General features: G+C 56.2%; 1 protein-coding gene and 1 long non-coding RNA gene across 2 annotated transcripts in view; both read left to right on the top strand.

Moving 5' to 3' along the window:
- Window positions 1–1812: 1812 nt before the first annotated feature.
- Window positions 1813–9132, top strand: LOC116285810 (uncharacterized). Its single transcript, XR_004195497.2, has 4 exons — window positions 1813–2954; window positions 4267–5381; window positions 5582–6103; window positions 7084–9132. It is a non-coding gene; the product is annotated as an uncharacterized lncRNA (long non-coding RNA).
- A 2130-nt stretch (window positions 9133–11262) lies between these two features.
- Window positions 11263–21180, top strand: part of THSD4 (thrombospondin type 1 domain containing 4) — a 484828-nt gene continuing 474910 nt past the window's right edge. The window contains 1 exon segment of the mRNA XM_072951118.1: window positions 11263–11394. The gene's annotated coding sequence lies outside the window, so the exon portion shown is untranslated.

Genomic DNA, 21180 nt, shown 5'->3' with positions numbered 1-21180 from the left:
AGCTGTCGCTCCTACTTCTACTTGCCCTCTTCCTGTTCTGCGTTTGAGCTCTGTCAGCCAGAACTTCGTCTCCCCAGTAATACTGAAGCCAGGATTCTCAAGCGCACCAACAGTGTCATCTTGCTAACTCCACTGGCCAATTCTTGTCTTCATGTTGTTGACCTCCCATTGGCATTTAACACAGTGGTTCATTTCCTCCTTCTGGAAACCTTGCCTTCTGTAGAATTTGGGGTAGCTCGCTCTCCTGGCTTTCCTGCTCACTGGTCACTCCTGCTTGCCCCTCCTGCCTTCTGCCCCTCTTCCTTCCCTCTCTAAGTGCCGGGGCGTCCTGGGGCTCAGCCATCAGACTTGCTCTCTATCTCCCCTTACTCCTTAGGTGATCTTCCCCAGTCTCGTGATTTTAAATACTGTTCATACTCTAGTGGTTCCCAAACATATCTCTAGCCCAGACCTCTCCCCTAAGCCAAGTGCCTTCTACGTGCTCCCTGGGACACCTGCTGGACAGTTCCTAGTTTGCACGTCCAAAATAGAACTCTAAATTTCCTGCCCGAGCCCCTCCTCACACGTGTGTCTTCTCCAGTTTGCCCTCTCTCAGACAAGGGCACCACCGTTTACCCAGACTCTCAGGCTCCACGCCTCTAGAGTTAAGATTGAGTTTTCTCTCTACAGTCCACATCCAAGCCATCAGGAAGTGGGGTTGGTTCCATCTGCATAACATCCTAGATTCAGCCGCTTGTCAGCATCTTTACTGACGTCACCCGTCTGAGCCACCTCCACCGCTCTGGACCCACTCAGTAGCCTGGTAACTCATCCCTCTGCCTCCTCTCCTGCTGTCCCTTCCCCAGTCTGTTCTCTCCATGGCCACCCAAGTCGGTGTTTTAAAGTGCAAATCAAACCAGTCAACCCCTGCTCAAGACTCAGAACGAAACCCAAACTGCTTACCATGGCTGCCTCTCACCCCATCTTCTCTCGTGCCCTCCAGTCCTCACTACACCAGCCTTCCTCCTTTTTCTCGACCCACGACTTTGCTCTCGCCTCACGGCTTTTACACTCTGCCTGGAGCGCCGCCCAGGATCTGCTGCATTCTTACTTCTTCATGTTGTTTAGCTGTCAAGCACGTACTATTACCTGCAATTATAGTGGTTGCTCATTTGTATACTTGTTTAGTGTCTGCCTCTGAGGCAACAGAATCTAAATTTCACGGCAGGATTGAGTGTGTCTTGTTCGCTGATGTGTCTCTGGTGTCTGAAATGGGAACGGGCACATGGAAGACTCAAAAGATGTTTGTTAAGTGAGCGAGAAACAGTAACAGCTGGAACTTGCTGAGTGCTTACTACGTGCTGAAACTGTGATGCGGGCTTTGCATGCATTGTCTCGTTTAATCCTCACAGCAGCCCTTTGAGAAATTTACTAGTATTTTACCCTGTTTTACAGACGAGGAAACTTCAGCATAAAAAGGAAGAGGAACTTGCCTGAGGTTACACAGCTAGCAAGGGGTGGAGCTGGACCTTGAACCCAGCGTGGCCTCACTCCGAAGCTCCTGCTCCTGGACGCTAGCTTATGTACCGCCCCCCAGTTAAAGTCCCACTGGAATCATGTGAAGGTGCCCTGCTTTTGCATCCTGCATGTGGGGACCATCAACCCTCCTTTCATTGCCTAATGGGGCTGAAAAGGCACGTCATGGCTCAGGAAAGAGTCACGAGGACTCAGCCACAGGTTTTCCAGCCCCGCCCCCGGAAGTGGGTGCATATTCCAATGCAGGGTTGGGGCGCAGGAGGGGAGGGGTCAGGTGGGATGGGGTGGGAGAGGCACTCTACTCCTGGACGCCCAGGTTTCCAGTCTTTCAAGTCTAGGCTTTGACGTGGGGCAGACTCCACGTGGGCTCCTGCCGCCTTACTCCTCCGGCTTCACTTCTCTCTGGCTGCTCTCCCTTCCTCCTTTTCTGGACGGGAGGTGGGGGCTCTCCTTAGGAGACGTTCGTGGTCCCCCGGGTCTGCCCCAGCGAGTCTGCAGACAGTCCCTCACAAGGAGTTTCCCTGGGCCTCTCTGCCTAAGGACAGTTTTAGGCCCAGGAATGTGCTTTGTTCCCAGCAGGGGACGGGCCAGAGGTGCCAGAGAATTACGTGCCACAGTTTCCCCGAGGTCCCCAGTGGGACAGAGCCCAGGCCGCCCACGGTGGTCACCCATTCATTGACACACCCTTCATCAGCTTGCCCTTCTTCCCTTCCTCGCCTCCTCTCCCCACATGCTCCCTGAGGTCACCCCATGTGAGTTACGTGTGCTGGAATCCCCATCTTAGAGTCGGCCTTGGGGGACACCTGACTCAAGACAGACCGCCTGCCCTGTAGCCGCGGAACAGAAGAGTAGCCAGGAGTCATCCAGAGTCAGCCTGCCTCCCTTCCCACTGAAGGTCAAGTGCGTCTTGACGAGCTGTACATTTCACAGCTTCTGCCAGGATTTCATTTCGTGCTCTCAGTCGTTCTGCGGTGGACACTGGCTGGGTAGAGTTAACCCATTCGCTCCATGCCTGTGAACACCGGGGCTCAGAGAGGTGAATGCAGTGCCTGACAGGAAGACGACAGGCAGCCGCCGCGCACCCTTGCAGTTGTGCATGGCGCCGCACTCCGCAGAGAGCCCAGCCCTGAGTGGGTGCTCAACCCACACGAGTTCTCTTTTCTCTTCTGACTTTTATTATTCCTGTAAAAGGTCTTAAAATCATTTTGTCAATGGAGTTTGGCCATGTTTCATAATCAAAAAACGCAGACGCACCTGAAGCATTTCCTTCTCCGAGGTGAATGTGTGCATTTGGTTCAGAAATTCCCCTCCAGGTTCGCCCCTGCTTTTCCCAGGCGAGGTCTCTGGATCAGCCCAAGCTCACTCTGGACACGCGCCGTCTCCCGGCTGCCGACTGCCCCCCGGCCTGACTCCAGGCTGCTCTCAGGCTCCCGAAGCAGGTGGGCACCCTGATTCTCTGAAGGACTTAGTCTGGAGCAAAGCAGCGTGGAGTGGGAGCTCGGGGGGCTCGCGGAGACGTGGGCTGGCTCCCTGACCCTGGAGTGGAGCACACGTTCCCCTCCAGTGGGTCCTCGCCGGGCATCTGGTGCCTGCGGAGCTGGGGTCTTCAGTGGGCGCGCTCTGCACACGTGTCAGCCCCCTGGTTGTGGCTTCCCCGGGTGGAGGGCGTGCCCTGCCCGGCCTCCTGCGCTTTCCCCGGGACCCCTCCTTCACTGTTCCCTGGGGCGCCTCTCAGGAGGTTCCTCCTCCTCCGCTGCATAGTGTTTCCTTAAAGAAACACACGCCTGGAAGTGGACTCTCTGCCCTTACAATTTCATAAGTTCTCCTATGAGTTCTCTTTTTTTTTTTTACATCCTGGTATTTGCCATCACTGCTGATGACCAGCTCTTTTTTTTTTTTTTTTTTTTGGTGCACTGAGACCTAAAGCACCCGCCAGCTTCCCTTCCTTCCTCCCTTCATCTTCCTCCTTTCCTTCCTTCCTTTCTTTCTCTTTCTTTCTTTCTTTCTCTGTTTCTTTCTTTTCTTTTCTTTTCTTTTTCTTTTCTTTTAAAAAGAGAAGTCCCATTCCAGTGGAGTGGCCAAAGCAAGTCACAGGGCTACATTTAACTTCAAGGGGACGGGGAAGTTAAATCCTCTTTTGCCCTAAGAGGGAAACAGTGAGCGTCAGCAATGACTGCCCAAATGATGCTGTCAAGAGTTGTTATCTGCGCTTTAGAGCTGAAAAACTCAGACCGCGTTAAGGCGCTTTCTGAAAGTCACGCAGTTAATGAGTCCACAGAGCGAGGGTCCAGGGGCACACGTGTCCGGTGCGCGTCACCCCTTCAGGAAGCCGTTCTACGGAGACGGGTCTTACTAGCTTCCAGGGAACTTCAGATGCTGACGAGTGAAAAGCTTGACCCGCACTTTCACAAAGCTAACTTTGTGAGAAGATGTTTCTTTCTTCTCTCCTCACAACAGCCTGTTGGGTTTTCATAAAAGAAAGAAGAACAGAAAAACCCCAAAAGAAAGAGGAAAGGAGAGAAGTTAAAAAGAAAAGGGAAAATAAAACCCCGCCGGGCCTTCCGCCCACCCAGCCCGTCCCACCGTCCGCCCGCGTGGCGGGGCTTCGCTTGCGTTCCCACCGGGTGGTGGTTTCCATTCACAGGACCAGGTCACCGGTGTGCGATTTAAGCTGCGTGCTTGCTCTTGCTTATGTTTGCTCTCTGCTCGATCACATGCCCTGCCTTCATCCTTGGAATGTTCCCGTGACAGTGGATGACCAGCGGTACAGGGAGCCTGACAAAGGGACGGACCACGGACGCAGCCGCCTCCTCCCAAAACCCCACCCGGGAAGGCAGAGGGATGAGAGTGTGTGTGTGTGTGTGCCCACTCTGCAGGTGAGGAGACTGGGGCTCAGGGAGGTTAGACATTGTTCAAGGTTACATGTCTCGAGCCAGATTAAAACAAGCTGCTGCTGTTTTCCAGAGTCGTAACTTCAGACCCCCTCGCCCCCTCCCCAGCCTTCCCTCTGCCTCCCGCTCCTGGTCGCCTGCCCTTAAGTGGATCGTGTCGGCAGACGCAGGGGTGGCTCACCCGTGACCCCTCGCACTCCTGCCCCCTCACGGGCACAGAGCAGGTGCGGTCCTTCCCCACCGAGAGCACAGGTGAGGCAGCGACCCCGCCGCTCAGGCTGCCGGCCCTGGACGTGGTCGTCCTCCCAACACCTTAGAAGAAATGCTTCTCGGGCCTCAGAGCTCGTCCTGAACAAACCCGAGATCCATAATGAGCTCTGGAAAGAGGCATGAGTGTAGGAGAAGTCTGTCCACACTGCTAGGCCAAGCCTCCGGACAAGCACGAGGAGACCCAGCAGTGTTTTTGTTTTAATCCCGAAGAAGGAAAAACCACCTTTGATTAGATTAGATATGCTTTGAGTAGGGCCCGAAGTCCTCAGCTTTAATGTGCATGAGATCTGAAACTCAAGATGTTTTTAGAGGCTTTGAGAGCGGTCCTGACAGCACGTGACACCTGCTTTCTCGGTCCGCGGGCGGACGAGGGCCGGGCAGCGGAGAGGGGCTCCCTGACGTGGCTGCGGCCCGGCCCCGGGGGTAGTGGGAAGGGCACGGGCCGGCACTTGCCAGCGGCTCCCGTTCTCCATCAAACACGCACGCTCAGAGGGCGCATGTCTGCCACTCCCTCACCTGCGTGACGGGAAATGTTGTCTCCCACCCCTGGAACGAACGCCACGACTGAAACGGGAAGGTGACCTCGGGAAGAAGCTGGCGGTGGACGCTGACCCCACAGCCTTGAACCGACAGCCACTTAGAGGGGACACAGGCGCCACTCCAGGGCTCGCACACGGGCAGGCGTCCTCGCCTCATCCCTACCAAGTAAGTGAACGCAGCCCCTCCATCAGTGAGTCTTAGTGACTCAAGTCATGGGCTGTGGGGAGTTTTCGTCTGAAGCCATGATGCGGCCCCCGAGTCACGTGGTCAGTCTCCACGTCACAGGAATGAAAGAAGCCATTTAAGATGCAGCTTGAAATTTTTAAAAAGTCACATACTTCTCTGTGTTTGTCATCTTTTCTCAGGTGGCTGCAGAATTTCCCTGTTGCAGAGTTTCTGAGAGAATTGTAGACCCGAGAGCTGGAAGGGGCCTCGTGAGCTGGTGCGAGCCCCTTTCCTTCCAGCGAGGGCAGATCTGTGCCTCCTGCTTTGTGAACGAGGTGACTGCGGTGCTGAGGCTGGTGGTTGCTGTGCCGACGTGACCAGCAGGCGACGCTGGTGTGGAGGCTGGGGGATCCTTGCCTTCTGTTACCCCAAACTGCTTTTCACATGTAGAAGATGCCACCATCATGCAGAGTATGAATCAGGAAACATGAAAGGCATGAAAAAGGGCACGCAGGACCCACAGGAGCCTTGGCAGCCAAGTCTGAAGGATGTCACCGCTGGCACACGGTGGGCCCCCCCATACTGACAGTGGAGGCCGGGCAAAGGCGACCGGTGACAAAAGCAGTGAGCTTGAAGGCCACGTGACTGGCCCGTTGGGCCTGGGTTTGCGCGCAGACCGTATGTGGCTGGTGGATGCGCGGTGCCTCTGAGATGTCACAAAAGTGAGTCCATTCAACAAGAAAGCTAGTTTGGTAAAAGAGGGAAGACTGCCAGAGAGGCGGAGGCGACGGCAGTTGCGGGGCCCGGACAAGCCGATTAGCCGCGAGCAGCGCCGTGGCTCCCGTGCCGAGGCCGCCGTGGCTCCCGTGCCGAGGCCCCCGCGGCCCGCAGCCCCGGAGATGTGCGGCGCCGGGCACAGGGCAGCACGGGCCGGCGGAGGCTGGGACCTTATCGGGACAGCCTCCCAGGAAGCAGGGAAGGCAGACACGGCATTCCTCTAGAATGACGGATTTGTTTTATTTTGCATTTATGTTTTTCATTACAAAAGAATTGTGGAATGATGTTTTTGCATTACCTTTTTTTTTTTAAATTAACGAAAGGGACTTTTTCCCCCTATCCCTTTGGATAAACAGAGATCTGGTCAGATCAGCCCCTTGGAGGCTTCCTCTTGCTCATTTGAAAATAACCCACTCACAAAAATCACCCTGAGCGTCGACCTTTAACAGGTCTGCACAGAGCCGTTTTCTCTGTTGATGATGAAACGAGCTGCTTTTGCACTGGTTGATTAAAAGCCACTGCTTCAAGCTGCCCCCACCACCTCTTCCCCTCGGGGATCCCTGGACCCCCCCGAAAGCCAGCATCTAGGACAGCAGGGGCGCAGGACCCGGCTCCAGCCTGTGGCTTGTGTCTGTTCTGATGGGACGTGCCTGAGCCTCGCTGCGTGTCGGAGGACCATCAGCCACACCTGGAAGGCTCAGCGCTGTCCAGCCGTCCCCCTCACCCCGCCTCCCCCCTCCCTCCCGCGAGCCTGGGCCACACTGCCCTCCTTTGCCGTCCTCCAGTGTATCAGACTTCCCTCTGGGCCTCTGCAAGTGTGTTTCCTTCTGTCTAGGATGGCCTCTCCCACCCTGTCCCCGTTCGACTTTGGTTAACATTTCTCATCCTCTCTTTGATCACTCATAGTTGGTTGGCTTCATTATAGGTTGGATGGATGGATGGATGAAAGAATGACCAGTCACACTGAGAGGAGCAAGTGCCTGCAAATGGACTCCTTCCATCCATGTGCCTTGTCTTTGCCTAGTTAATCATCGCCAGATGGAGAACGGAGCCGGTGGGTCTGGGGGCCGTGACATCCACCTTCTGTCTTGCTCAGCGTTGCTTCTCCTGGAGAAGCGGCTTCACCCTGGGTGATGCCTCCTGGCTACAAGTATTACCACTTGCAAAGAGGGAAAAGAGAAATAACCTGAATATTTGGGATTCCAAAAGTTGTCTTGTACGAGGTAACTGGAAGTTTCCTATCTCCTCTTTCTGGCCATGGGGCAAGAAAGAGAGAGAGAAGTAAGGGAGGGAACGGGGCTGGATAACTCAAATAGCCTGAAGACTCCCTGACCGCTGGAAACCCGGCATTCCGTCGAGAAGTCGTTTTGCTCTGTCCTCGGAGCTTGGGGCTGCAGGTTACAGGGCAGGTGGGGGCCGGCCCCAAAGAGAACAAAGTAAGATGGGGAGGGACGGCTTCTTCACGCTCACCCACAGAGCTCGGACACTGCTGAGAACAGCATGTTTACCAGCTCGCAGGCAGCGGCGCCGTGTTGTGCTGTGCTGTGCCATGTTGTGTTTTAATCACACTTCCCTTACTTCCTTATTGTTCATTGGGCACAAGCCTCCCTTGACTTTACAGTCTACAAAGTTTACAACCAAGAGAATGAAAAGAACAGGTTTGCAGGCCTTGTGATGGGGCCCGGGACCTCCCTGGAGCCTGAAATTAGGGGTTTGACGACACGTCTGCTTCCCTTCCACCTCCAAATGGTAACAAAGTAGGGATAATGGAGGGGTTCCATCTTCCCCGCTGGGCCCCAGCACCCTGAAATGCCGTTAGGATGAAAACACTACTGTTTGTCAAGAGTAGAGAGCAGTATTTTTTCAACGTGTAATTTTTGGAACTCCAGCCCCAAGAAATACCCTGCGGGTACCAGTCAGCGGTCAGTCTCAGTGCGACGCAGCGCTGTGTTCGTCATCCCTGCCCCCGCCAGGGTCCGGCTGTCACACGCTGCCTTCTTGCAGCCTGTTCACGCTGGGCTCTTGGTCCAGTCCCACGTGCTCTGGGGTAAGGAAGCTGCCATTGGTCCCCCAGCGCCAGCGTTTGGGAGCCCTCACTAGTGCTGGCCCTGTGCTCCAGGCTGGGGACCCCCAGGAGGAGTGGCCCTAGGCAGGGGGCAGACTTACTGCAGGGGTGGCAGTCCTGTGCAGAAGGACCGGACCATGTGTGATGGCAGTGGGGACAACGCAGTGAAGACGACACTGATGGTTAATTCATGGTTACCCTGGGGCGGCAGGCAGAAACGTACCGAGCTGACGGAGGGCTTGCTTTTGTCTCTCATTCCAGGGGCCCCGTCTGAGGCCGATGGACAGTAGTAACAAGGAAGAGGGTTCAGTTAAAATTAAAGGGGGCTTTCTAACCGAGAGCCTCCAACAACAGTGTGGGTTGCTCTCCGAGGAGCGGGCACCTCGGCACTGAAGCGATGCAGGAGGGCAGCTGACAGCCCACCCTCCCAGATGTGTGCGGAAGACACTGACATGCCGGGGAGCTGCGGGGGCTGGGTGACCCCGGGTGGCCTGTGACCTGAGGCACCCACTCTGCTTTGCCCTCTCTGGGGGTGAGGGTTAGTTGCTTATCTCAGATGTGAGGACCCAGTCCTGCCAGTCTGGTCCATGCTTGCGCACACACACACGCACATGGATAAAAGTAGAAATGCAACAGGACTGAGAGATTTAAAACTTGCCATTTTGTATAATTAATACTTTCTTGTGTCTATATATAATGTAAATATGTTTAAAATGAGACTAGATTTCACTCTATAGTCTTAACTTTAAATAGTCTGCCATTCTGTGACACACTAGCAAAATACGGTCATGACAATTTGACCAGGTTTGAAGTGGATCAGAATCGGTTCTGAAAAGCCAGCCTAGATCACTTGGATCGAGTTTGGTCCAGAACAGTTGCTTTCTGGTTGTGTACAATGTTCACATCAAGAGAAGAAGGGCGGGAATAAAAGGAAATTCCTTGTACTATTTTTGCAACTTGTCTGTATGTCTAAAATTAGTTTTTTTTTAAACCCCATATCCTTTGCTCCTAAACCCTGCTCATACCATGCCCTGCCTGACGGACCTCCCTCCTCCTTTAAGGCTCAGCTCTGGCAGAACACCCCAGATTTCCGATCCCCTCCCACGAGTCCCCAGATCCCTCTGCAGATGCTCCAGGTACACCCGCCACCTACTAGCATGCCATTCTGCTTCGCACCTTTCTCCCCTTACTCTGAGCTGCCTTTGGACTGGGGCGTTGTCTTCATTCCATCTTTACCTCTGAGCCCTGAGGCCCGCACAGCACTCAGCACATATTTCTTCAACAAGTTAATAAGTCAGTCCAATTTGAACGAGTTTCATTAGTTTTGTTTTCTTTTTTAAAACTGTAGCAAAATACACATGACATAAAATTTACCATTTTAGCCATTTTAAATGTCCAACTCATTGGCATTAAGTATATTCCGATGTTGTATAATTTTTCTATCATTTTAAATGATTTAAACTGGTCAGAGCTGTTGGAGCCACTTAATCTGGACCCAAGGGACTCCTGACACTCAATTAATTTAATCCCACTCACACCAGTTGCCTCCAATCAGAATCTGTTTGAGTGTGGAATTGTTCATCCCACTTGAACCAGTGTGAGTCGGGGAGAACCGGCCCTGCCCAGGCTCCAGGCCAGCCGTCTGAGGTGGTCAGCACCGAGGTGGTGCTTTTTTCTTTGGCCTAATCTCATGGGTTGTCACTTTCTCTTTTGTTAATCCCCCGCCCCGCCACCCGGGGCTCTCTGCCCTGTTGCTCTCCTTCCTGCTCCCACACCCCACACCCATCCCGGGCTTGGCCTGGCTCCAGGGCAGGGAGCTTTCCTGTCCTGCCACCTTCACTGTCCCACCCCAGCACCTGCACCTTCAGAACAGCCCCTGCAGGCCAGCCTGGGAGGCCGCCATAAACAGACAGGCTCACCTATGGAGACCACCTGTGCTGGACAGCCCCTTTAAATACTTAAGGTCACCCGCACCCCCTCCTGGGAGAGGAGGGCCGTTTCCTCACCTGCACCCTCTTCCCTGCCCCACTGGCTCTAAACCCTCCATGTGAATTCAAGGAACGTAGCGCGGCGCCAGGCGCCAGTCATTCTCCGCCACTAGCTGGCTGGGTAACTGGTCATGCCCTCTTCGGGGCCATATATGCCAATTAGTAAAAAGAAGGGTTTGGAGCTACAGATTAAAGTTTGATTTTTTTTATTACTGTTTTGCAGCAGGCTTTTTTCTTCCCACACAGTACGACCCTAAGACAAGAAAAATGCTGAAGGCCGCTGTCAGAAGGCGTGTTTTCCCTCCCCCGTGCGGGCTAGCCCCCCGGCAGGATTTGGAGGGCTCTTCTCCTTTCGCCCTCCTCCAGAAGGGGCCCGGTGAGTGTCATCTTGTGTGTGTGCGCGAGTGTGACTCGTGTGCCCTTTAGATGAGGGCGCCTCCTTCGCTGCCCTTAGTCACCGCGGCCTTCTCTGCTCTTCTTTGCAGCAAAAACGTCCTTGCTGGCTCCCTGCTTCAGCCTCGTCCTCACCCTGTTGCAGCCAGAGTGGTTGTTCCCCGTCCCTCCCGTGCCTCGGTCCTTCAGTGGCTCCCAATGACCTCAGGATAAGACTAGCGCGGAGTTCAAAGCCTTCCACCATCCGGCCTGAGCTGGTTCACCTCCTGGTCGCACTTTTTCCTCTTACTCGGCCAGTCCGGACCTCGGACCGCCCTCCTGCCAGGCTCCAGGCTCCTGCCCTCGTTTTCGCGGTCTCCACTGCCCTCCCCTCTGTGCGACGATAGCTGTTCCCTGGGTACCAGGGCGCGGTGGCGCTCATCCTTGCAGGCGCCCCTCTGGGGCTCGGGGCTGGGTCGGGGGCCGGTGCTTCCCGAGGCGACCGCCAGGGGGCGGCGCGAGCGGCTCCCGGTGACAGCGGGGGGCCGCGAGCGGGGGGAGGAGGAGGGACGCAGGCAGCGCGGAGCGCGGCTCTCCCGGCCTCACACTCCGAGCAGAGCTCTCCGCGCGCCCGAGCCGCTGGCCGCCCGCGCAGCCCGACGCGGAACCGGGCGCAGCGGAGCCGGTGCAGGACGGGCGCGGGGCGGCGGCGGCGGCCGTCCATGCGGCGGGCTCGGGGCTGCCCGGCGCCGGGAAGCACGCGGGGGCGAGGCGAGGGGGCCGCCGGCCGCTCCGGGACGCGGACCGCCAGGTGAGCAGCGCCGCCCGCACCGCGCGCCCCGCGTCCCCCCGCGTCCCCCCGCGTCCCCCGCTCTCGGGCCGCGTCGCTGCCCGGCTCTCGGGCCTGTCCCGACCCCGGGCGCGCTGGGCAGGCGGCGGGCGCGGTAGGTGTGTCGGGGCGCCCGCCCCGGGCGAGGGGAGCCAGCGCGCGCCGGGTCCACGCCGACGGCTGTGCCGCCTCCTCCCGCCTGCCTTCCCGGGGGACCCGCTCTGTCCCAGCGCCAGCACTCACCCTCCGCCCTCCTCCAGCTCGGGGACTCGGGGGACGGCCAGCCTGGGCGTCCCGGGGCCGGTGGGGACGGGCGGGCACACACCCAGCGCGCGCGCGCCCCGCCGCAGCCTCGCCAGCCTCGGGCCCGGGCCGGGGAGCGGGCAGCCCCGCCCCGCGTGCGCCTCCGCGCGGCCGCTGCAGCCCGGCGCCTCGGGAGCCCGAGGGGACGGGCTGTTCCGCCGGCTCCGGACCCTTCCTCGAGTGCAGCCTTAGAACCTGCAGCCCCTCGGCGCGCCTGCAGGCTGGGCTCTTACAGAGCCGGCCCACGTTGGAGCTGCAGCGCCCTGGAAGTTAGTATTTTTCTTCTGTGAAACATCAGCCCTAAACTGGGAAGAGGCTTTCAGGTTGTTCTCAGGCCCACTTAGCATCTGGAACTGGTGGGTCCGGGGGCCCCCGAGCAGCCCGCCCCCGCCCGCGGACTGCGCGTGCTGGCGTCTTCCCTGCCCCCTCTGTGACCCCCGCCACGCAGCCCGCGCCCCTTGGCAGGCAGTACGTGAATCTGAAGCCTTGGACCTGGGTAGCCCGAGCGGTCACGCGATGCCTGTTGGAATTTGGAATAAGAGAAAAAGGGACCTGCGAGAGGGCTAAGGAATCACCTGGTCCAGCTGTCGTCCCCAGCCGAAGGAGCCCAGGCACAGAAAAGTCTTAACATTTTTTCCAGAGACCACACAGCTCTGAGAACCCGCGTCACCTGCATCGCGATGTCTTCTGCTGCATCGCTGAAGGTGATGAGTGGTTGCTTAGTAGGGTGTTATTGGGTCTCAAAACACAAAGAAGCAAACATTTTAAAAAGGTGACTTAAATGCAGTACTACTCCATTCCTTTAGACTTTTGTTGGCACCGTAGTTGAATTCCTTTAGAAAACAAAATCCCAGCCCTGAAATTAATGAGAGGAAGCAGATGGAAGTCCTGGGACTTTCCTACACACCTCTGCGGCGCTGGAGCAGGCATTCCCAGAGGTCCTGGAGAGGGCTTTGGGTGACGAGAACAAGGAGGCCCCACGAGCAGCCACCCGGGTGGCCTCCGAGAGGAAGGCTGGTCGGTTAAGCTTGTAGAACTCCTTCCGGTGGGGCGCCGGGCTGGCCTTGTCTTCATTTCGGCCTCCCCTGCCATGAAGCAATGGTTCTGATTGGCTGTTAGGAAAAAGTAAATAAAGAACCGTCCAGAGTTGGGGAGTGAGATGGGCTTGGATATTTTGGACTCGGAGGATTGTTGCTGTTGTTTTTGGCCCAGAAATGTTTGTTGTGATTGCAGTCGCTCACTGTAAAGAGAGGCTGGGTACTGCTTGCCCAGCCTACTGCACCCCCCCATTTCTCTCCATGGCACCACCTTCCTCCCGTTGGCTGGGGTCTCAGTGTTTGAGGGCTCCCAGCTCCCCATCCCACCCCCTCATTTATAGCTAATTCGTTACCAAGTCCCTTCCACATTCTCTTGTGATAGCTCAGGAAATTGTTTTCCTGTCTCCATTCCCTCTGCCCGCTCTGTAAACCATGTCCACATTACAGTAATAGGCTCCCCTCTTGACTCCTGGCCACGAGTCCCTTTCTTCATTTTAATCCATCTTCTTTCATGCTGACAGATTAATACTCCTAAAATTCTGATTTGGCCACATCATTCCTTTCAAGGTATCACAGTGGCTCCCTGGTATTCACTTCTATTTAAATCTTCTCCAACCGATATTTTTGGGCATCCGTTGTGTGCCAGGGACTGTTACTACGTGCTGGGGTTTAAACTGAGAACGAGACCATATTCTTGCCCTTGATTTGTTGACTAGCGGGTGACACATAGCCACCTGGGAGAGAAAGGGACGTAAAGAAATAATCACAAAACTTTGCAAAACATCGGGGAGACACAGATGAGGGAGAAACATTTTCCTGCATGGGAGGAGCTAGGGAAATTATAGCTGGGCTTTGAAGCACGAGGAGGAGTTCAAGGAGCTGGGGAAGGCTGGCAGGAGGGAGGGCCTGCCAGGCAGGGGGAAGAGCTTGAGCAAAGACCCAGAGACGTGGAAGTGCTGGTGTGGACATGGTGGCGTCAAGGTCATTCTTCATCTGGGCATTTAAAACCTGCCTTAATTTCAGCCTACTTGACTGACCCAAGAGCAGCCCAACCCTCCGCTGCCTGAAACCCTTCATTCCGCGTACCTGGACGTTTTATCGTGGTCTTGTACGCCCCCCTCCCCCAGCTCGGAAAGTCAGAGCTCCCCTTGCTGGTGTCAGGTTTGTCAGGACGTGTATCCCTGCCCTCTGGCACACGCCCCCCCTTCCCTGAACCCACCTTCTGTGCTCCCCCACATTCTCCGCACTGACTCTGTATTCAGCCTGGACATATCCTGGTGGGCAGGCCTTCTCTCCCCAGCCGCCCGGATGTGTCTCCAGAGCAGCCCCGAGGCTTCTGGTCCTCCGGCCTCTCCCTGGCCCGGGGGCACAAAGCCAGCTCCCTGCCAGCACCGGTGAACCTCAAAACTTGACTGAGTTTAACTTTCCATCCTGCTTTCCCTCCTTTCTCTTCTCCTGTCCTTTTCCCGCCTTTTGTCTGTCTTTCAGTTTGTGTGCAGAATGGTGACATTTATTTACATACGAGCAGATCTAAAGGCTTCATGTGTTTGTTGACTGGCTTCTCTTTGAAGGTCATGGATTAGAAATGCTGCGCTGGTAGGACCCAGCTGACGACCGGAGGGGCCCTGCCTTGAGGCTGCTCTGCTGACTCTCCCCTCCTTCGGGGTCCCGCTGTCACCACCCCTGCCCCCCCGCAGGATCTGTGCTCTGAGGCTGGCCACCTCTCATCTTCTGGGCCGTATTTGCCTTCTTTCCTTTCCCCAACCCATCAAAACTGACTTCTCCGGTTTCTGGAGCCTCGTTGGCCCGATGAACTCCTTCAGGTCCTGTTTAACAACCCCTGTGTGCTGGCGGATTAAAGGCTCCTCCCAGCCGTCTGTGCCGGGGACAAGGGAGGAAATGCGGCTTGTTTGCCCGAGGTCAACAGCTCAGGTTTTGAACCCTAGCCTTACAGCCCAGCTCAGTTTGGTGCTCTTTCTAGTGTATCATTATTTCCTGAGAGGGTTGTCTTTGGAACAGCTGAATCAGAATTAGGATCTGGTGGGGGAAAAACCCCAGATTCCGGGAATGGGCACTTTAAAGATGGCCTCAGGCAGCAGGCTCCGGTCTGAGGACCCCTGCCCTCGTGTTTTTACAGTGAGGTTGCAGTGACAGGTGGTGAGTTAAGCCACTTTATCCTTGGCTGAGGCCTTGACCTTGACTCTAAGGAGTGAGCCGCGGAGCAGAGCCCTCTTCTGGCCAAAGGGGTCTTCAGTTCAGTCCTGAAAGCGTGCTCCCCTCCCCCTCCCCACGAAGGCGGGGAAGCCCAGCCCCCATGCAGGTCACTGTGAATTATTTCTGGGCCTGAGCCAGTGCTGAGGGAGAAGGCCCAGGGTGGGTTGGTCTGGAGCCCCAGGTTGCCTGGGGTCACAACGAGCTGAGGCTCCCAGTGCCACGCACTGCTGCCGTGGGCGGGCTGAGCTGCACTCTCTTCCCCAGAGTGAGGTCTGCTCACGGACACATCTTCATTCTGCAGGCCTGTGCTTCACCCCCTCGCACCTCCACCCTCAGTCTCCCCGTCTGCAACAGAGGATGGGCACAGCCTGGAGGGCTGTGTGGGGGCCGGTGCCCGAGCACTCGGAGCGGAGCCAAGGCCCGGCACCTAGTGGGCGCCCGCCGTCAGTTCTCACTCCACTTAACTGCCTGGCACCCAGTCGGAGCTCGGCAGGCAGGCGGCGCTGGATGTGCTGGAGAAAAAGTGTGTAACCTCAGGCTCCCTGAGCCCTGGGGGCTTTGTGTCTGAAGGGCTGAGCATCGCAGCCTTATATTCACACCAGCCAGTGAACCCTGCCAGCTGTGCAGTAGTAATAATAATGAATTATCCACTCAGCATCTTCTCCCCTGTCCACTTTCCCCCTCCGGTTTCCCTTTAGCTTCCTCTGAGAAGAACCTAAGGAGCAGACAGGCAGCAGTTCCCTTTACTGATGCTTACTTGTCCCGGGAGAGTGGTCTCTTTTTGCTTGCCTCTTTCTTTTTACCTAATCTTTCAACCGAACATACAGCATACACTGTCTTCTCCGATGAGCCCGCCTGGGTGGGTCATGAGTGATACCCCGCCCGGCAGGGCAGCATTCTCCCTCATCCCCTCTCCTCTCGGGCGTGGTCCAGAGGACAGAGAGCCAGTTGACGCCACGGTTGTCCCAGAAGGGTGGCACCGGGCAACCCATGACCTAGGCCGGGCAGCGGGCGGGCGGGCGGGCCTGCCCCACCCTCCCCGCCCGCTGGCCGGCTGCCCGGGGGCTGGCCGGCAGTGAGGACCCGAGTAATGAGTGATTAATGGGCGCCCCCTCTAGTCTCCTGCCAGGGGAAATGAAGGGCCAGCCATGGGCTGGGGCCCGTCGTGACCTGCTCCAGGTGGGCTTGGAATGCACCCAGCTCGGGATGGGGATTAAGGCTTGAAAGATGAGAGGAAATGAGATGTTAACCCTTTAGGCCGTGGCCCTCTGAGTCCCAGCAGGGAAATCGCAAGGCAATTATCTATAGGCCTCTGATGAAAGGGGAGCTTGGCCTTTGATTCACAGCAGAGACACAGCCACGTGACCGTGGGGGAGGGGCAGGGTGTGTGACAAGCGACATCTTTGACTTAACCATTTTCTTGGAGGCTGAGATGAATGCCTTATGAAAGTGGATACGCGGACTGCTGGGCGGCTGCTCTGCTCTCGGAAACCTTCCGATCACATCAGCAAGTTACAGATTTGTGGTTGCCAAGCAGATTTTTCCTTCTGTAAAGTCCTTTCCTGCAGTGACTCCGACCACTTGTCATTTCAAGAAAGATCGAGGAGGCGTCTGACACTGGCCGGACACCACCTCTGGCAGTGGGTCCACCTGCTGCTCCGGGTCAGGCAGCAGCACCATGATGCCGAGTGGGAGGCCCTCCGGAGCCAGCTCCCTGAGTCCAGGCCTTGGCTCCCCAACGCTGGGGGTCCCTGAACAGTTCCTCGCACTCCTGGGCTGTAGTTTTCCCACCTGTGAACTGGGGATGATAGAGACATGCCATGGGTGAGATTCATGAGGATATAAAAAGCTGACCGCGGTCTCAGGCACGTGGAAGTGCCAAGTGGATCGTAGCTGTCACTTTTTCTCACCTCTCTGGCTAAATCCAGACACTAGAACCTCTATGGGTAGGATGTAAGCGGCCTTGCTTAGGGCTGTTGATCTGGTGGTTTGACCTCTGACCCTCACGTGCCTTGAATGCTGGTTCCCCTCGCCCCTCCCTTTGCTGCTGGCTCGCTGGCCTCCAGCTGCCCTTTGGGTTACACCGCTGTCCCCTGCCCCCGCCTCCATGCTTGGTGGCCAGAGCTGGTGGACCGGGCAGTGATGCCACCGGGCCCCCTCGTGGCATGGCCCTTCCACAGCAGCTCTGCCCACGGCCAGCCTCGCTGTGACTGGACAGCGCAGAGCAAAGTGGCTGTGCGTAGAGAGGGCGGCTGCCTTGAAAGCAAAAGTCAGAGCCGTGGAGATGGTCTGACCTGGGTGCAAATCACAGCTCTGCCCCGTCCTCTGATTTCTCTGAGCTCCCATCGCCTCAGCCTTGATTGATGCCAGGAGTAGGGATAGTTATGTAGTGGTTGAGAGGGTCAAGCCCGACAGTGACACCAGGCCCTTTGAGACTGTGGCAGGGAGTTTATTGCTGGTCATAACGGGAGCCTTGGGAGTCAAGCCTCGTCTTCAAGTTTTGAAGCCCCATCACAGGGTGTGCCTGACGTCCCAGCCTCTACTTCCACTTAGTGTCATTTCCAGAACAGATGAGGACCCAGGTCCGGCTTGATTTTGGTGCTGTTTTAGCCAAGGCCCAGGGTTTCATTCTGCTTGGAGCTCAGAGGATCTGCGGGCCAGCTGAGGGTGAGGCACTGCTGTTCTCGAAGCTCCGCGTCAGGGACCAGGATTTCCTTGCATTAGCTTGTTCAATGCTCTCAACAATCCACGTGAGCTAGGCATTATTACTCCTGCTCCACAGGCTAGAAAACTGAGGCTCAGAGAGGTTGAGGAAATCACACAGGCTCACACAGCAAGTGGATGTCAGAATGATACCTGAGTCCCAAGTCATCTGGCTCCAGAATAAGTACGCTGGGGGCTCATAGGCCAGGTAGGGCCTCAGTGTAATTATAACTCACTGAGAAGTCTCATTGTAACCACTTAAAATTCTAATTGTAATCCACTTGAAATTTGTAAAAATTCACATACCATAAAATTCACCATTTTGAAGTGCACACTTCAGTGGTTTTTAGTTTATTCACGAAGTTGTGCAACCATCACCATTATCTCCTTCCAGAATCTTTTCAGCACCTCTGAAAGGAACTCAGAGCCCATTAGAAGTCACTCCCCACTCCCCCTCCCCGGCAGCCCGTGGAAACCACAAACCTACTTTCTTGTCTCTCTGGATTCTGGACGTTTTATGTAAATGGAGTCACACGACCCGTGGTCTTCAGTGACTGGCGTCTTTCACTAGGAACCGTGCTGCCGGGGTTCACCCACGTTGAGGCAGGTATCAGTGCTTCAGTCCCGTTTCTGGCTGTGTGGCCCACTTTTAACCTAAAACGTAAGGCCGACCGTTTTGCTTAGAGAAGGCGTGGAGTAGCAGCCGCGGGACAGATGCAGCGCAACAGGGTGCTCGTGTTTTACCGTGGGCGGCTGTGGAAGACCTGAGGGGACAGGCGGGAGGGGTGGTGCTCCTGCCCGGCCGGGGGTGGGGGGCGGGACGGGGGCGGGGGGGCGTGGTACTGGCGCAAAGTGGGTGGGGGGTGGAGGTGGGGGCGCGGTACTGGCGGGGTTCCTACTCTGGGGGGAGCAGGGGAGCCCAGCTCCTCCCCTCCAGGCACTTGTGCTGCCCTCGGCTTGTGCCATTGCCAAGCCTACTGAGACAGGTCCTGGAGAGGCCACGTGGGTGCAGTGGGCCCCTCCCTGCCTGGGAGAGGTGACCTCCAGGTGTCCTGAGCCGTCTCTGCCATGTCTGCCAAGTTTCGGTGCCGCGGAGACAGTCCGGCCCCCGCGAGTCTGCGGCTCCTGACTCCAGGTGGCCCCTGGCAGCGCTGGTGACTTGCTCTTTAGATGTAACACTTGATTTTTTCTGATGACCACAGTAAGGTGCATTTGTTGTAGAAAACTTAGGAAATACAGAAAACTCAAAGAAGAAAAATAAAAGTCATCCACAATTCCCCAACTAATGATGACCGTTATTTTTAATGTGTGTCTTTCTAGTCTTTCTCCACACTCACACACACATACACAGTTCTATAAAACTGGTATTATGCTGAATATATTGTTTTGTTCACTACTTTTTCGCTTAACAATACATGGTAAACATTTTCCTTATGTACTAAATATTCCACGTTCTTCCAAAGCGTGATTTACTAAATGGCTGCAGTGTATTTTTAGAAACATTAATATTTGCTTAAACAGACCCCTATTTTGGACATGTTGGATTGTTTTCAGTTTTTCAATATTGTTTATAAATAAAACTGCTGCTTTTGTGCATTTTTTGTACTTCTGTTAATGCACAGTTCTGTTCCTGGGATAAAAGATGTAAATACTCTTAAGGTATTTGATACATATGGTCAAACTGACCTTCTAGAAAGACTGTATAATTCCACAGCTGGGTTATTTTTAACTTGAGTTTTACTCCCCTCCCTCCTCCCCTCCTTCTTCCCATCCCCTTCTCCCTCCTCTGCTCCTTCCCTCCCTCCTCTCCTCCCCCTCCCTCCTCTCCTCCCCCCCTCTCCTCCCCCTCCTCTCCTCCTTCCCTCCCTCCTCCCCTCCCCCTCCTTCCCTCCCTCCTCCCCTCCCCCTCCTTCCTCCTCCCCTCCTTCCTCCCCTCCTTCCTCCCCTCCACTCCCTCTTCCCTCCTTTCCTCCCCCTCCCTCCTCCCCTCCTCCCCTTCCCCCTCCCCTCCCTCCTCTTCCTCCCCCTCCCTCCTCCCCCTCCTCCTTCCTCCTCCCCTCCCCCCAAATATCTGCATGGTCCACTAGCTGCTGGTAGTGTTTCCTCCTTGATATTTGCCTGTATTTTAATTCACACACACCTTTTCCACACAGAGGAGATGATGTTAACGTTTCTCTTGACCTGGTCGGGCTTCCCATTTTTAAGCACAGTGACTGTTTCCATGCTTTGTCCCATCACGGTTTCCTTAGCCATTCTCCTTCCTCTGTTAGGCATCTCGGTTTTTTTGAGTGTTCTACCCTAATCAGAAAATTAGTACTACCAACTTGAATGTCCCGTGTGCTGGGCTTTGTTTTTCTTTTTCTTTCGCTTCACATTCCATTTTGGACATTCAGTTTCTGGTCATGGAATTACCGGGTCCAAAGCAGGAGCTGTGCTGAGAGTGTTAAGCTGCTGAGGGGTCTGCAGAGAAAAGGCCCCTGGGAGGCCTGGGGGGAGCACCCAGAAGGAGAGCGGGTGCTGGTCTTGGTGAACAGTATTAGGTGCCGTTCACGCCTCCCAGCAGCGTGAGAGGCGCCGGGGGCTGGGGCCTCCCCGCCCCACACGGCGCTGTGTCGGAGTTCATACGGGCTCGCGGATAGATGGCGTCGCACAGCAGGCGGTCCTGTAAGTGGCTTCTTTCGCGAAGCGCCGTGAAGCGGATGGTCTTGGCGGCTTCTGACGCGGTGCCGACGCGCTTCAGTGGCTCCGTGCGGGCGTCCCCGTGCGCTCGCTGTCCCTGCTGCCCGAGCTCCCTGGGCCGCGGCGCGCGCGTGGCGGCGCCCCGCACTGTCCCCGCGTGGGTTCCAGGCCGGCCTGCCGCTCACGGCCCGGGGACAGCTCAAGCTCTCCGCGCTCCGACGCCTCGTCTGTGCAGCGGGCTGGGCTCACGGCGCGGGCTGCGGGGGCAGAGGAGGCGGCACGTGGGCGGCGTGTGTTCCGTCCGCTAGTGACGCGGAGGGCCTGCTGTGCGCCTTCGTGCGCACGGCGCGTCTGTCCATCTTAAAGATGAAGAGGATGGCACTGCTGCCTTGGAGGCGCATACAGCCTTGGAGGGGCTGGCGGGGAGATGGTCCGTGTGATAAACACCAGGCAGTCGGAAGCCTGGGGCCCAGGAGAGGGACGTCAGACTGAGGTTGGTGGGAATTCACAGAGACTGAGGACGGCGCCCGAATGTGGGAAACCGTGTGGAGGGAGGGGGAGAGGCGGTGGGAGCCGGTTTTGTGTGAGGGCTGCATTCTGGAAGACCCCACGGAATGCAGGTCCCTCATATTTCAGATTGTGCTTTTCCTGGAGATCAGTGGCAGGGGCGTGCGTGTGTGCTTGGTGCGTTCTCACAATGCATCATTTTGCTCACATGTGGCTTTTCACGTTGTCACTGTTATCTCCAGCACTGCACGGAGGGTCGCTCGTAAAAGGCCCGCCTGGTGTCTCCGGGCGGTTACTTGGCTTCCTCAAGGGCCAGGCTGCTGCT

Source organism: Vicugna pacos, chromosome 27 (assembly GCF_048564905.1).
Source record: "Vicugna pacos chromosome 27, VicPac4, whole genome shotgun sequence".
NCBI lineage: Eukaryota > Metazoa > Chordata > Mammalia > Artiodactyla > Camelidae > Vicugna > Vicugna pacos.
Note: the sequence above shows the minus strand (reverse complement) of the source record. Positions and strands in the feature narration are given on the sequence as shown.